The following is a 16,275-nucleotide window of genomic DNA, read 5'->3' as shown; positions in this document are numbered from 1 at the left end:
ATGCAGTAGTGGTGCTCCGTGAACAGAGCTGAAGTCCAATACTGCTCTGGATGCTGTAACTATTGCAAATTGCTTGTCTTTGCTTCAGACTTAACTCGGGCTCAGACTTTGTGCTCTGTGTTCATGCTTCATAGAGGTAGGGTGGACCCTGAGGTAGCTGTTAAAATGTACTGCAGTGAAGATGTGCAACTGCAGACGGTCGCTTGCCCCCTTGTGCAGAAGCAGGCTATCAGTCTGCCTCTGCTCAGCTTCCTGCTTGCAGTTTGCAGTTTCTCCATTTTCACACACAGCTCAGTGTTGCTGAGGCTTAGAACCCAGCTGAAAATGGATTATGCTGTGAGGCAGTTAAGGATGACTGCATAATACGTGATTTCTACCCAAGATTTGTGGCAGCTGCCTATAATAGAGGACCCTTTTCAGCAAGTGGCCATGGATATTGTCGGAGACTTCAGCCGAGGGACCCTGACTCACAGCCCACACAGAGGTGGGGCAGAAAAGAATCTGTGCTTGGGGAAAGAACATAGGGATACCCCAGAGAGGGGAGATGGGTTCCTCATATACACACAGCCCATGGTTAGAGACAGATTTCTAGGGAGGGCATACCAGGAAATGAATTTTGTGGGTGTACACAGTTTCCTTCCACAATCCCCAGAATGGGCAGATGAGTTGTTTCATGACACCATGTGAATCAAAGTACAGACAGGCACAGCGAGTTGTGGCACTCTGAGTCTTGGGTTATGTGCCTGGATAGCTTGTCACGGTCAGATACAGCACTATTGTGGATGCATAGCACCACCGCATATGGCAGAGATTTTGTGGGTGAAGCTTCTGCAGGTTAACTTACCTTCTTATTTAGTGTGCAGTGAAGACAGCAAAAGTTAGTTGTTGGGTGTGGAATATAGTGATACTTTCATTCGAGGCTTAAAAAGTTGCATGAGAACATTTGGTGCAAGGTTGTCCTGAGATGGAGCCCTGCAAAGTTGCTGAAGATGTGTCAGAGGCTGCTTGGAGAAGTCTGTGTCTATATGATGTGGTATTTTCTTCCCTCTGGACATTACCCATACACTGGATGTAGTTGATGCACATACCTATTTTTTGCTTGGATGCCTTTGAACCTAGAGTGAGACAGTCCAAGGAATTCTAGTATGTAATGTATTTTTGCTGTGTAACTCTGCTCTGAATGTATATCAGTGTTCCATTTTTAGCTCAGTTGCACAATATATTTTATGTATCTCTATTGACTTAAAAGAGTAATTCCTATGCTTAATGCTCCTTATTCTTTATTTGCCTCCTCTCAAATCAGAGCTGTAGTTTTCTGTGTTCAGGCTGGGAGAGGAACACACCCCCCCCACCCCCAGGTTAGTTGATCCTTTCTGTTTTGGTGGCAATTCTAGAGCCATAAGTATGTCTTGTCAGTTTGCTCTGAGGCAGCAGTAACCTAAGTACTTTTCTGATGATGTCTACGTTCATGTTTCTGCTAACCTTGATTATGATGATAGGGCACAAACAAGGAACTAAATGAAATGGAGGAAATAGAAGCATGGGCTGTGGTTTTGAGCTGAGTTATGGGAGGGAAACGCAGAGAAGAGGGAGGAATGTTTTGTCACAGGAAAAGAATCAGAACAAAGAAGGGTCTAGTTATGTGATACGCTTCCAGGAAGTGCACAGCAGAAGGTGCAGCTCAGTGGGAGAGGGGACATTACACCATCTTTACATCTTCAGTATTCTATGCTGTGACCAGAATGGCCCCCAATGTAAATTAGAATGGCTTAGGGCTGCTGTAAAATATACTTCAGTCTATCCTAGCCTGTCTGAACTGCAGTGCACCCTGGGGTTCATAAAGCACATGGTACGGTGGGCTTTCTGCCTTTTGGTGTCTGTGTGCTGGGGCATGCATGGATGACAGTATAGACGCATTTATGACTACTCTAGGTTGCGCTGGTGTTGTAGAAATTTTCTCTGCCCCAGGCCCTTTACATCCTCAAAACACTGCTGCACTGACATATAGGGGCTGAAGAGGAGGGACAGGATCTATCCTGAAATGTTTAATTTTCAAGTAATTGTAGATTATTTAAAACAAGGTTTCCTGCTTTTTGATTTTAATCGTCATTAAAATACCTGATTTTAATCACTTGGACTTAAATCAGTCAGTCAGTTCTAACCATGTTATTTTCCAAAGGAAAGGTTGATTTCCATTGGTTGGCAACTATTAAAACATGTTGATTTGCAACTAAATATAGATTTTTACACTAACTAGAAGGATATATGGGGGGGGGTGTGCATGTGCGCACACACTCTTATTCAAGAAATTATACAGCTTATCTTATTTATTCACTCTTAATTTATTAACATATTTTTTGTTATGTTAAATGGTGAATGATACATTTTTCTTACTAGATAACTTTTTTTACTTGTGATTTGTATCAAGCTCTTTGTGGATGGAGATTCAAATTAAATTAAAAACACACAAACCAGCATTTTACATTTTTTATTAAAAAAACTACCATAAATGTGTTGGATCCATAAGAAAAAGTTTATCCAAATATTTTGCATTTAAAACTGATTTATTAAACAAAGGAAGTATCTGTATGCTGCAGGTCATCATATCTGTAAAGTTTTTAGAACTTGTATTTCATCCTCTAACACCCAGTTTTGATTCATAAGTTTGAGAAAGAAAACAAGCTTTACTGCTTTTTCAATTCCCAAGTGGTTTCTTAACTTTGAATGAACTAGACATTGGACAGAACTAACTGAATAAACTGAAATGAAGATATTCTCTCCCCGCCTGCAGAAGAGGCTACTGCTATCAATAGCTGGTTTTTAGCACTTTAATGAACCGTTTTTCCAGGTGCTTTAGCTAATGACTTCCACAAGTTCAGTTGTTTGTCTTTAAAAGTTGGCAGCAGACATGCACTGATTTATATTATCTACTTTTTTTAATACTTAATCTATTAAAATTATTTCAATTATATTACGTTTAGGCCTTACCATTGGTTTTGAATTTCTAAATTTGTTTTAAATAAGTTTATTTAAAAAAAACAAACCTGTATTTAATTTAAATAAAATCTGATTTTACTTTTTCAAAAATCTTTGGTTTTTATCCATCCTGGATCTAAGTATTAAAAGCAATAGAACATAAAATGAATAAAAATAGTTTGTTTTTCACTTTAGTAATGGTGCATAACTAGGTAATATCAAACATTAATTAGTGGGGGCGGAGGGAATCAAATTTGAAATAGATTATTTTGTTTCAGCATCAGCAGAAAGTCACTAGCTCTGAATACCATTCCATCAGAGATTCTAAAGGCAGACTTGAAGAACACAGTAGACATTTTGATCGGCCTCTGACAAAAATATGGGAATAAGAAAAAATATCAAACAAGTAGAAAAGGATCATAGTGAAGCTGTCAGAGAAAGGAGACCTCAGTCAGTGTGAAAACTAGAAGGGCATTTAATTGCTATCTATCCCAAGTAAAGTATTTACACACATTATTCTAGGTGGAATGAGGAAAGTGATGGATTCAAAATTACAACAGGCAAGGTTCGGACAGGAGAATCATATATAGGTCAAATCATCTCAGAACTGTTGGTTGAATGGCGGTCACTGCTTTATATGAATTTTAGTTTTACAAAAAGCCTTCGATACAGTCAATGGGATATTTTTATGGAAGTTGCTATGCTATTGTGGAATCCCTCAAATTTATAAACATATTCAAAGCTTCTATGAAAACAGAACATGCCAAGCAATACCTATCTGTTCATTCCCTCTGAAACTGCTGGCATTGGCCACTGTCAGAAGACAGGTTACTGGGCTAGGTGGATCATTAGTCTGACCCAGTATTGTTGTTCTTAGCAGCTGACTAAGCTATTTAAGGTTACTATGGATACTAGACAAGTGTATCTTATTTCACCCATTATCTTTTTACTGGTAGTGGATTGGGTAATGAGAGAGACCACAGAACAACCAAGGGGCATACAATGGACTTTTTACCCAGAAGTTAGAGGACCTTGACTTTGCAGATGACATCAACTTGTTATCCCATAGCCATGGAGATATGCAACCCAAAACAAATGATCTCTAGGCATATGCACAATTAGTAGGGTTGAAAATCAACACTGAGGAAACTAAAATCATGAGAATCAAAACACAACAAGAAATACCAATAACACTTTGTGGAACTGATACATAAGAGGTCTGATATTTCACGTATCTTGGCAACGTAACTACAACAGGTAGAACAGACATTAAAGCTAGAATAGCGAAAGCCAGATGTGCTTTTGTAACTATCTAAAGCTGATCTGGAGAAACCGAAATCTTGGCCTCCCAAGATTCTAAACAAAACTTTGAATATTTAACACATTGTAAGACCAGCTTCACTATATGGTGCTAAAATTGTAGACTTAAGACCTTACTATCTAAACTCCAAGTTTTCATTAAGAGCTGTCTCAATATCAAATGATCCATTAAAAAAAGAATCTGACTAAACTCTGGAGCAGGACAAAACAAACTGATAGGACAGGAAATTATAGAATGAAAATAGAACATATATGGAGGAAAGATCTAAATAACATAGCGTAGACAGGTGTTGGGCTAGAACCCTGAGGGCAGGAGATGATGAGGTAGACCAAGGAAAATATGGAAACACACAACAGAAACAGAATTGAAAGCCTTCAAAATGACATGGGAAGAAGCTAAGATTGTGGCAGGGTCTGGCAAAGCTGGAAGGCATTAGTGAAGGACCTGTGTTCTGCATAGAATAGAGAGGCATAAGAGAAATTATTTTTTCCAGCTGCTTAGACAGAGCACTTTAAAAGGAAAATAAAACACAGCTGTTTTCTATTAGAAATGTGTTGTTAAATATTTCACATCTTGATTTAAAATAAATAAAGGGAGGCATGATACATGATTGAGAAGGAGGCGATTAAGAAGATCTTAACAGTCTTCCGTAATGTTTTCATAAAATTTGTTGGCACAATCTTTCCAGTGCACCCTGATCTAATAGATGGGCTTTATATAATTCATGATATATAATTTGACCAATAATTTATCTCTATTTAATATTTGATGTAGGCATCAAAATGTAAAGGACATCTGCTGAAATTTTTCTCGCTTTCTACTACTGTGGGTAAAAGGAGTTAGATTTCATTTAGCATGTTTATGTGCATTTCTGCAAGGACTGTATCAAGAAGAAATCTGTAGTATATACTATAGTAGGTTAATGTTATAGTAGGTAATGTATAGTTATGTTACTATAGTAGGTTAATATACTTTGTAGGTTAATGTTGCTTAGATTGTAGAAGTCTACAGGTGGTTATGTAATTATGGGAATAAAATTTCCATCTGGTTAATTAGGCTCTTAACCAATGGCAGAATAGTTTTCACAATACTGGTTGTCTTGCATTCAAACTGAAGTAGCTTGTCTTAAAAAAAAAAAAAAAAAAAAATCCAACACATTCTACTTTCCAGACTGATGTAGTAAAATAACATGCATGCTAGGTTTCAATAAAATAGTACATTTATTTCTATAGATAACCAATAAAATATTCATAAAATCCCATGAGCCCCCACCACCTCTAACTATTCAGAGTGAAAAGAAAAGGAGTACTTGTGGCACCTTAGAGACTAACAAATTTATTTGAGCATAAGCTTTCGTGAGCTACAGCTCACTTGCTCACGAAAGCTTATGCTCAAACAAATTTTAGTCTCTAAGGTGCCACAAGTACTCCTTTTCTTTTTGTGAATACAGACTAACACGGTTGCTAATCTGAAACCTATTCAGAGTGAGTGTATGTTGGTATTCATCCATGATGTGGGATTCTAACTCTCACCCTCCTTTTATCCCCTTCTACCCTACAAGTGCAACAGACTTGAGTAAATAGGGTGCTTTTATGTCACATAATATATAAAGTCTAATGTAAAGACACAGTCAACTCAAAATCTATCAGTTAAAAATTAGTTACATAGTTCCACGTCTTTAGTCAGCTTTTGTGGTTTTACAATTACAGTACAAACACCAGAGCTACAAACTGACTAGTCAACCACACATCTCATTTGGAACCAGAAGTATGCAATTGGGCAGCAGCAGAGACCAAATAAACCAAATACAGTGCAGTGTTGTTAAATATAAACTACTAAAAATAAAGGGAAAGTTTCAAAGTTGTATTAAGTCAATGTTGTAATCTTTTGAAAGAACAATCATAAGATTTATGAACACGTCAGAGTTACAAACAACTTCCATTTCCGAGGTGTTTGGAACTCCGGGGTTCTACTGTACATTTGGGTTTTTTTGTTTATAAAAATGCTGCTGTCTCCTTTATGTTGCTGAGTAAAAGACCCACAGGAACAGGACAGAACTGGTTAATAAGTTTCACTGTTATGTCTACTCAAAGCATTGACAAATATATGTCGGGGGTGGGGGGAGAAATAAACATGGGGAAATAGTTTTACTTTTGTGTAATGGCACATCCACTCCCAGTCTTTATTCAAGCCTAAGTTAATTGTCTCCAGTTTGCAAATTAATTTCAATTCAGCAGTCTCTCGTTGGAGTCTGTTTTTGAAGTCTTTTTGTTGAAGAATTGCCACTTTTAGGTCTGTAATCGAGTGACCAAAGAGATTGAAGTGTTCTCCGACTGGTTTTTGAATGTTATAATTCTTGATCTCTGATTTGTGTCCATTTATTCTTTTACATAGAGACTGTCCAGTTTGGACAATGTACATGGCAAAGGGGCATTGCTGGCACATGATGACATATATCACATTGGTAGATGTGCAGGTGAATGAGCCTCTGATAGCGTGGCTGATGTGATTAGGCCCTATGATGGTGTCCCCTGAATAGATACGTGGACACGAGAGACTGCTGAATTGGAATTAATTTGCAAACTAGACACCATTAAATTACCCTTGAATAAAGACTGGGAGTGGATGTGTCATTACACAAAGTAAAACTATTTTCCCATGTTTCCCCCCCCCCCCCCCCCCCGCCACTCCCCACTGTTCCTCACACATTCTTGTCAACTGCTGGAAATGGCCCACCTTGATTATCACTACAAAAGGTTTTTGTCATCCCCCGTCCTGTCGTGTCTCCCCCCCCCCCCCCCCCCCCCCGCTGGTAATAGCTCACCTTACCTGATCACTCTCATTACAGTGTTTATAGTAACACCCATTGTTTCATGTTCTCTGTGTATATAAAATCTCCTCACTGTATTTTCCACTGCATGCACCCGATGAAGTGAGCTGTAGCTCACAAAAGCTTATGCTCAAATAAATTTGTTAGTCTCTAAGGTGCCACAAGTACTCCTTTTCTTTTTGCGGATACAGACTAACACAGCCGCTACTCTGAAACCTAGGAGAATAGTGTGCATTCTAGAGTGTTAATAACACAGTCTTGGTTTACAGTGAGTTGTAGTCTATTTTAAGATAATTTAAACAACGTATTTTTAACATCTGAATTGTACAAACATATTACTTAACAATCCTTGTGACCACAAATTAGAGGAAAGAGTCTTATCTATTTTAAATTTTATTAGATATTTAAGTTGAGATGGTGAGTGAAGATGAGTGAATACAAATAGAATGTATGCTTGAAAAATTCAACTAGAAAGTACCATCTAGAGAAAAGATAGATTTGATACATCAATGGATGATGTGTAATGGATTGAATTAACTGGAAGAATACAGGCACATGAACTAATAGGTTTTAGGCAGGGTGCTCTCAAAAGTGAGGTTTGTGCCTTTGAAAAGGGCAGTGTTCTGTAGGCATCTTTGTATTCCTGTACCTGAATTAAGCTCAGCCCTGGAACAGATACAGACACTTAGAGAAGAATAAGGGAAGAGGAAGAAGGAATAGTAAAAAAGATGACAAATTAACATTTTAAAAATATTTTATATTTCAATTAAATGAATGTTTATAGAAGTAGTAGTGTATATAGTGCATGCTTTGGGATGATAAAAAAGGAGCGTTTACCTAATATAATGGACAACATGGTAATTTTCTGTGTATAGAATATAACTTTGATTTCATGCTGAATGGTCTCTGTAAATTTTGAGTTTTTAATGGTGGCTGTGTGTCTGTACTGTTCGTGCAAGCCCATTCTTTTGAATTTGTGAGAGAAGGTGACTTCCTATCTCTGATTCATTCTCTTATCTGCGTGTGGGTGGTTTAGCACTATCTAAGTTGATTTTTATCTCTAGATCTTTGCTCTTCAAAAGTACCTACTTTTTTTTTCTGCACTGCATCAGTTAGGTAAGTAACTTTTGGAAAAATTCTGTGTGGGTTAACTTTCTCTATACTTATTACAACGTAGACTGGACACACAAACATTGCTCAGGCCACATTTATCAGCCACTGTAATTATGAAAACAAAATTAGAGCACGAGTCCCTACAACATCACCGGTAGAACTGGGTAAAATATTTTTTTGACCAGAGTAAACTTGACAAAAAATGCATTTTTCCAGTGCATGAGAACTATTTGTGTATTTGAATTAAATTTGGGAAATAGTTTTGGCTGAAGAAAACTTAGTTTTTTAGGTTTCAGAGTAACAGCCGTGTTAGTCTGTATTCGCAAAAAGAAAAGGAGTACTTGTGGCACCTTAGAGACTAACCAATTTATTTGAGCATAAGCTTTCGTGAGCTACAGCTCACTTCATCGGATGCATACTGTGGAAAGTGTAAAAGATCTTATTATATACACACAAAAAGCATGAAAAAATACCTCCTCCCACCCCACTCTCCTGCTGGTAATAGCTTATCTAAAGTGACCACTCTCATTACAATGTGTATGATAATCAAGGTGGGCCATTTCCAGCACAAATTCAGGGTTTAACAAGAACGTCTGGTGGGGGGCGGGGGGTAAGAAAAAACAAGGGGAAATAGGCTACCTTGCATAATGACTAAGCCACTAGACTGGGAGTGGCTTAGTCATTATGCAAGGTAGCCTATTTCCCCTTGTTTTTTCATACCCCCCGCCCCCCACCAGACGTTCTTGTTAAACCCTGGTTTTGTGCTGGAAATGGCCCACCTTGATTATCATACACAATGTAAGGAGAGTGGTCACTTTGGATAAACTATTACCAGCAGGAGAGTGAGTTTGTGTTGTGTGTGTGGGGGGTGGTGGTGGTGTGAGAGAACCTGGATTTGTGCTGGAAATGGCCCAACTTGATTATCATATACATTGTAAGGAGAGTGATCACTTTAGATAAGCTATTACCAGCAGGAGAGTGGGGTGGGAGGAGGTATTTTTTCATGCTTTTTGTGTGTATATAATAAGATCTTTTACACTTTCCACAGTATGCATCCGATGAAGTGAGCTGTAGCTCACGAAAGCTTGTGCTCAAATAAATTGGTTAGTCTCTAAGGTGCCACAAGTACTCCTTTTCTTTTAGTTTTTTAGAAATGTCAAAGTGGTTTGTTTCAACATTTTCAAAACACTGTTTGATACTGCAGACTAGCGTGTTCATTGAGTAAGAAGATTTCCCACTTTTGTAAGCTTCATTGTTTGTCTGAGTAGCCATAGAGGTCTGATGGAATGTATAGTCGACAATGCACAGCATAGATGGAAACTGCTAATTCTGAGAACCCTGGCATGGTCTGTTAGTGCTGTCATTCCTTCAGAAAACAGCTAGCAATTAGTGCTCCTAATAAGCTCACTAAAGAGAGTAGCTACACATGGGGAAATCGGTGTCCCCAGTGTTATCTCAGAGGGGTTTCAAGCAACAATATTGACAGGAATTCTAGGGCTACAGCCACTTGGCCATGACTGGTCTCTCTTCAGTTCCTCATGCATTATTGCTCTGTCTGTCATCTGCCTCAGCACCAACAGGTCTAGGATTTCTGTTTCCACCTCCTAGCTTCCTTCCTGCTCTTACCCAATGTGTCCCCCATTTCCCTACACACACAGAGTCCTAAACTCTCTGGCACATGTTCTCTACTTCTGGCTAACTCAGGTGCAGCACAGACCCTTTTTATTGCTGCCTCTTTGGTGTGGCAATGGTTGACCAGGCAGCCAATATGGGGTTGAATGTATGGGTGCAGATATCAAACTCTGCTTGCACACATTTTAGCTAGGAGTGCACCAGTCTGAAAATAACTTGTGTGGGCCTTTCAACCCTATTTGCTTACCCCTTTCCTTAGAATAAGCCTAAGCAGTCCCTGTGAAAGTGGTGCACCTAATTCCCCTGATAATAGCATGACTTGCACATTTACCAAACAGGTGAAAAACAGAGCCACCAGATACACCTACAGCCACATCAACTAAAGCCAAACAACTTGCAATTTAAAGGTGCTAAAACACTTCTGCTCTGTATGTAACTTTCTGATACCCATGATCATGACAAAACCACCCTCATTCTCAGATGCTTGACTATTTATGATTAGTGTGGTAGCACCCAGTGATGCCAGTCAAAACAGGACATATCCAGGGAGTCTGGTTAATAGGTAAACTGTACCAGATATACTTAACAGGTAGTCATGCATTTAAACATATATTACATTTACCAAAGGTAAGCTTCTTAAATAAAAGTCCAAAGGCTTTCCCTTTATGTTCCGGTTAATGACAGTGACATGGTTATTTTATACCTAAACTGCTATAGAGGGAGATTTCAGTCTGACCTTAAAAGGTCACTAGTTCCCAGAGAGAGACCCATTGACATTCTCCAAATACAATTTAAGTGTATTAAGTCTGGTTATATTGTATGTAGCTCTGACTGTCCCAGCAATTCTCACCTAGATCCTTCCCTCTTAATCTATGTTCAGTTCCTCAAGTTCCCAAGGAGTATTCTCTCTGGAGGGAGAATTCATGATGATGATTGAAGTTTAGTTTCACCTGTAGACCTCTTCTCCCTTTACAGTCATTCCTCTTCCTTTACATTTCCTCCTGTCAATTTAAATGTGGCCAGGCTGCTGCAGGTAGGCCTCTTAAAATGGGTAGATTTGCATGTGTCCACTTGTTGATATATGCCAATAATTAAAGCTAAGATTTTGTCATGGTTATTTTTAGTAAACAAAAATCCACAGAAGCCTGTGACAGGTCAGTGACTATTAGTAAAAATAACTCCGACAAAATGGCTAGGGGAGGACAGCACCCACTGCTGCTGCTGCCTGCGGCGGCTGGGAGCTGCAGGGCCCCTCGCGGAGGTTTGGAGCTCCAGGGCTGGCCACTGGGAGCTGCAGGGGCTGCCCGCGGTGGCTGAAGCAGAAAAAGTCATGGAGGTCTCTGAAAGTCACAGATTCTGTGACTTCCATGACATAATTGTAGCCTTACCAATAGTTTATAAGCTAACATGCTCAGTGTGGATGTAGCTGCACCTCACTGTATCTAAAATGTCTGAATCTTAGGTGTTTTAAATTAGAAAGCGTGCAAACGTCTAGCAATTTTGACCAACTAAGAATTGCATCTCCATGACTGGGGTGTGTGTTTGTGTGCATATTTCCCAAGCTACATGGTCACTGACTTTGCACTTGTACTTTGGGGGGTGGGGGGGATTAGGTGTCCTGGTTTTGTGTGTGTGTGCGCATACATTTCTGTCAAAGTGCACATCTGCTTCTGAAAATGTGATCCCTAAATGTAAACTCTAAAGAGTTGACTTCATTGTTTACCCTTTTCCTTTTGGAATATTTTGGGTTGGCTTGCAGGTGGGCAGTCTTTCAGAAAAGTGAGCAGGAATGAACTTTGCAGTTTCATTTGTATATCTACTTCCCTTCACATTAAGCTGAAAATATTGTCCATTTAGGGAAAACTTAAACTGACAAGGACAGTTATCATAAAAAGGACAGTGGTTATCATAAAAAGTGGTCAGGAATGATTTGTGCACAAAATTTACAGGAAATGATTGGGTGTGGCCAGGAGTTGGGTTTTTCAAAGCGTATAGTATTTATCTCACATATTGCTAGTCTGTATTCATGTTCTTTAGCTTCTTTGACTTTCATTGGGAAAGATATAGCAAAATGAAGTATAGAAAACGTTGCTTCTCTGAAGGATTGCCTTGATGTAGAAATAAGGTACTACGTTTTAACTTTGTTAATTTAGAATTTGGATTTTCTTTGCAGATATTTTCAGTGTCCTATTGGTGCAGAACTGAATTTAATATTTAGAATGTGACCATTGTTGATGTAGAGAAGTTTAATTATAGGTAGGCAACGAATATAATCTCTCCTGCCAAATTATTATCTCAAATAAATTGGTTAGTCTCTAAGGTGCCACAAGTACTCCTTTTCTATTATCTCTTTGACATTCTGTACTAAGACACATCTGCTCAGATTTGTTGTTCAGTTTTAGGAGTCTTGCAGATTAGTCTACTGTGCCTTTAAGACGTGGGTTCAGTATTCCCTAGGATTAAGAATAGGGTTCTGCCACAGAGGTCACTGATTCTGTGACTTTCTGGGGCAGGGCTGAAGCAGCGGACAGGGCTGGAGCAGTAGCTGTCAGCCCCAACCACCAGCGCAGTGGCCGGCCCCAGGACCGCCAGAGCCTCCTGCCAGAGCAGCACTCTTAGTTCGCCATCCGCCCCCTCGGGTACTTTTAGTAAAAGTCAGGGCAGGTTGCGGGCTTCCATGTATTTTTGCTTATTGCCCTTTTACTAAGAATACCTGTGACAGAATCTTAACTTTACCTATGATTGGGTTTCATCAACTTGTCCTTCTATTAATGTAGTCATCTACAAGTAGACGATGAATTCTTTTCGGGGGGGTCAGTCGATCAGTTCATGTGATCTTGAATGAAAAAAGAGAAGGGAATTTAAAGGCTCCAGTATCTAAAGTTTGTTTATTAAAACTGTAGTCAGAAAATAATTATTGCATTAACCGCTCCCCTCCCCCCCAAAAAAACCAAAACAAAGAACCCTTTTATACTGTACAGGGATTAGACCGCAGATAGCACTGTATGTTACGGCTAACTTCTGTTTTAAAATTGGTAGAAGATTAGATAAAAAAAAAATCTTAGTCCTTTTGTAGATAACTTTTTGGATAAATTTATGAAATATGCCAAACATTATTTAAATGTCAGTTTCCTGTTTGAGATTGATTTCATTAAATATGGTTACTTCAGAAGAGTTTTAATAGCTTTATTGTGCTTACTATGTAAGATATTTCTGGCAAGTACAAGTAGGATTTTAACTAACAGTGTTTACTGAAAGGCTAGGCTTTAATAGATTAATACTCAGGCGCACAGTTTGTACAGTTTCATAGGGCAGCTGATGGTGTATAGAAAAAGTTGGCAAAACATTCTATTCAGAAACAATTCTGTTTACACATTGTATCCATCATTTCCTTGTCACTTGCTACTCACGTATTTACACACAAATGGGCTGTCTCCAAACTACTGAGGTCTCCTTAGCCACCCTTTCACTCCCCTCCCATCAAAAGACTGGATTTTCTTGGATTACAAGTGGGCATTCTTTCAAGGAGGTGAATGGGGTTGAGCTCTGCAGTTCCTTTCGTTTTACTTCACTTTGTGTAGCTTTTTGAATGGATACAAATTCTAAAAACTTTATTACCTGATGTGAATAAGTGATCTTCAGTTTTCCATTTCAGACTCCCAGGATATTTAAAGTTCAGATCTCTTTTTTTAGAAAGTAAACATTTTAAGATAGAAACTAGTCTTTTTATTAAACTCCAAACCTAAGTGGTGCGTTCATGTAGAAAGGAAATCATTAAAATTGAATGGGACATTCCTGATGAATGCGCATCTAACACATTAGTAAATTTTATATCCGTTATAGAAAAATAACTTCCTTTTGAAAAGCCACCTAGAATTTCTCCAACTAATTTAGGTAGACCGTGTCCTCTTATTTAACCATCCTGGATACAGCAAGGATTTATTGCAGAAGAGACACTACATCTTTTAACAGACACTCTCTCTCATTTGGATTTGAATTTATTTTTAAGGTTCTTGTGGCACATTGCTCTAAAAAGCCCAGAAAATTTCAGATTGCTTGCTTGCTTGCTTTCTCTCCCCCCTTTCTCCCCAATTCCCTGCTAGTTACAGTATTTGCTTTGCGTGAGAGCTGCAAATGTTATCTTGTATTTTTATCAGGATTAAGTTGTACTCACCAATAACTTCAAGCATATAACCCTTTCTAAAGTGTCCTCTTTCTTTTACTCACCAGACCAGAAAACTCTTTTTCAAAATCAAAACAAACTATACTGTCTGGATGCAAGAAAGAGGAAAAAAATCTTAAGAAAATCTTAAAAGTTTTTGGTGCTGGTGTGAAAGGAAGGGCCAAACTCTTCTCAAATTTACCATCCTAGATGGGCCTTACTGTCTCTCAAAAACATACATTACCAGTGTCATTTAAGCTCACTCAAGCAAAACTGTAGCTTCTGTGTGGTAAAGGCGCCTCACTGCTAGGAATATGTACAGACATGGTTTGGATATATGTTTATTCCTTTGTCATTTACCGTGGGCTAGGCATATCCATGATTGACTGCAGTCTTGGCTACTAAATATCTGCATAGAAGTATGTGTAAAATTTCATCATCTCTTAATTCTCCAATAAAGACTGCGGAATGAACAGCAACGTTGTTTCAGTGTTGTGTGGGGGTATATTTGTGCATGCATGTGTGTGTGTTACAAACCCCCCCCCCCCCAAAAAAAAAAAAAAAAAAACCAATGAAGCCAGTCCACTCACTATATGAACGTTACTTATGTTTACAATCCTTGATCAGCTCCTCTTCCTGGATCCTGACCAGGCTTCTATTCCAGACCCAAACCTTGGCTTCCATATGCCCTTCATTTGCTGGGGCTGGACATTGTTTAAGCTCTGGCTGTAGTTACAGACTCCATGTTTGACTCTTCTCTTGGCATTAGGAATCCAATAATGCAACTGTTTAGGCCACGAAACTAGTGCCAGCTCTCCAAGCCATCCCGGTAGCAGTTGCACACTGTGTTCCACCAAAGCTGTGGACCCCTTGTTTACAGTTTAACTCTTGGGGCACAGTGTGACCGTGTAAGGAAGCAATGCATTTGTTGCAAAGGAATGTCTAAATATATGCACATTTCACTCTTGACAGGCGCATGAGATCTACAGATCTGAGGAAAAACAACAAAGCCTGCATGCAGATCCCTGCCTCAGTTTCCTCACCATAGCAAAAGCTGTTTGGGGTTTATTCAGTATTTCTTCAGGGGATCTAGGATTCCTCTGGCCCTGTCTGCTGCTCAGCCTTTTCTGTGTCTGGTACTGATAGGTTCCCCTCTCTGAAAATGGCTGGGGTGCACGTCTCTCTGTTACAAGATTCTAGTTCCTCTCTCCCTCCCTCCCCTGGGTCAGATGATGCTCCTCAGTAACTTCAGGTCCCCTGTCAGATCCTGCATTGCTTGGTTACAAGCTCACTAAGTCTGTGTCGACACTGCCCCTTTCAGCGCTAAAACTTTAGTCGTTCAGGGGTTTGAAAAACACCCCCCGAGTGACAAAAGTTTTAGTGCTGAAAAGCACCAGCAGAGACAGCCCTTTATTGCTGGGAGCCGCACTTCCCCCAATAAAGCTATCACCCCTTGTTCGGGATGGTTTTTTTTAATTGCCGGGAGAACTCTCCCCCCAGTGATAAAGCGCTGCTGTAACGTGGCCAGTGTAGACATACCCTTAGGCTGTGGCTACGCTCCGAGGCTTTTAGCGACATAGCTGTGCCACTACAGCCGTGCTGCCAAAAGGCACACGGTGTAGCTGCTGTTTCTTGGCAGGAGAGAGCTTTCCCGCCAACAAAAAAACTTCCACCCTCCACAAGCGGCAGCAGCTTTGTAGCTGGAGGCTGCTCCTGCTGGCAAAGTGCTGTTCACACTGGTACTTTGCGGCGGGGGTGTGTGTGTGTGTGCGCACACGCGCACATATATATGCATCCAATGAAGTGGGCTCTAGCCCACGAAAGCTTATGCTCTAATAAATTTGTTAGTCTCTAAGGTGCCCCAAGTACTCCTGTTCTTTTTGCGGATACAGACTAACACGGCTGCTACTCTGAGTCTGGTAAAACTTTTGTTGTTTGGGGCATGTTTTTTAACATCCCTGAACCACAAAAGTTTTGCTGATGAAGTGCCAGTGTAGACAAACCCTTAGCTGAACTGGTTTCTCAGATGGCAGTTAGTTTGTCTTACGGTGCCAGCATTTCAATGGGAGACCTTCCAGGTTAACTTCCCTTGATAGCTCTGCATTGTTAGCCTGCTAAGGTGCAGGAATGTCTCCTGGCAGCTCCTTGGAGGTTTCAGTACAAGATGGAGGATAAAAGGCAAAAGTGTAGGCACAATACAGTCTTACAATGAAAATGGTGCTCCCAGCACAAAATGGAGTT

At 39.6% G+C, this 16,275-nt stretch overlaps 1 protein-coding gene across 1 annotated transcript in view; it reads left to right on the top strand.

Moving 5' to 3' along the window:
* The window catches only part of STIM2 (stromal interaction molecule 2), a 143,742-nt gene that overhangs the window by 25,853 nt on the left and 101,614 nt on the right, over positions 1 to 16,275 (top strand). The window lies entirely within an intron of this gene.

The sequence above is a fragment of the Lepidochelys kempii genome, chromosome 4, assembly GCF_965140265.1.
Source record: "Lepidochelys kempii isolate rLepKem1 chromosome 4, rLepKem1.hap2, whole genome shotgun sequence".
Lineage (NCBI taxonomy): Eukaryota > Metazoa > Chordata > Testudines > Cheloniidae > Lepidochelys > Lepidochelys kempii.
The sequence above is the reverse complement of the archived record's forward strand: the minus strand, read 5'-3'. Positions and strand labels throughout refer to the sequence as shown.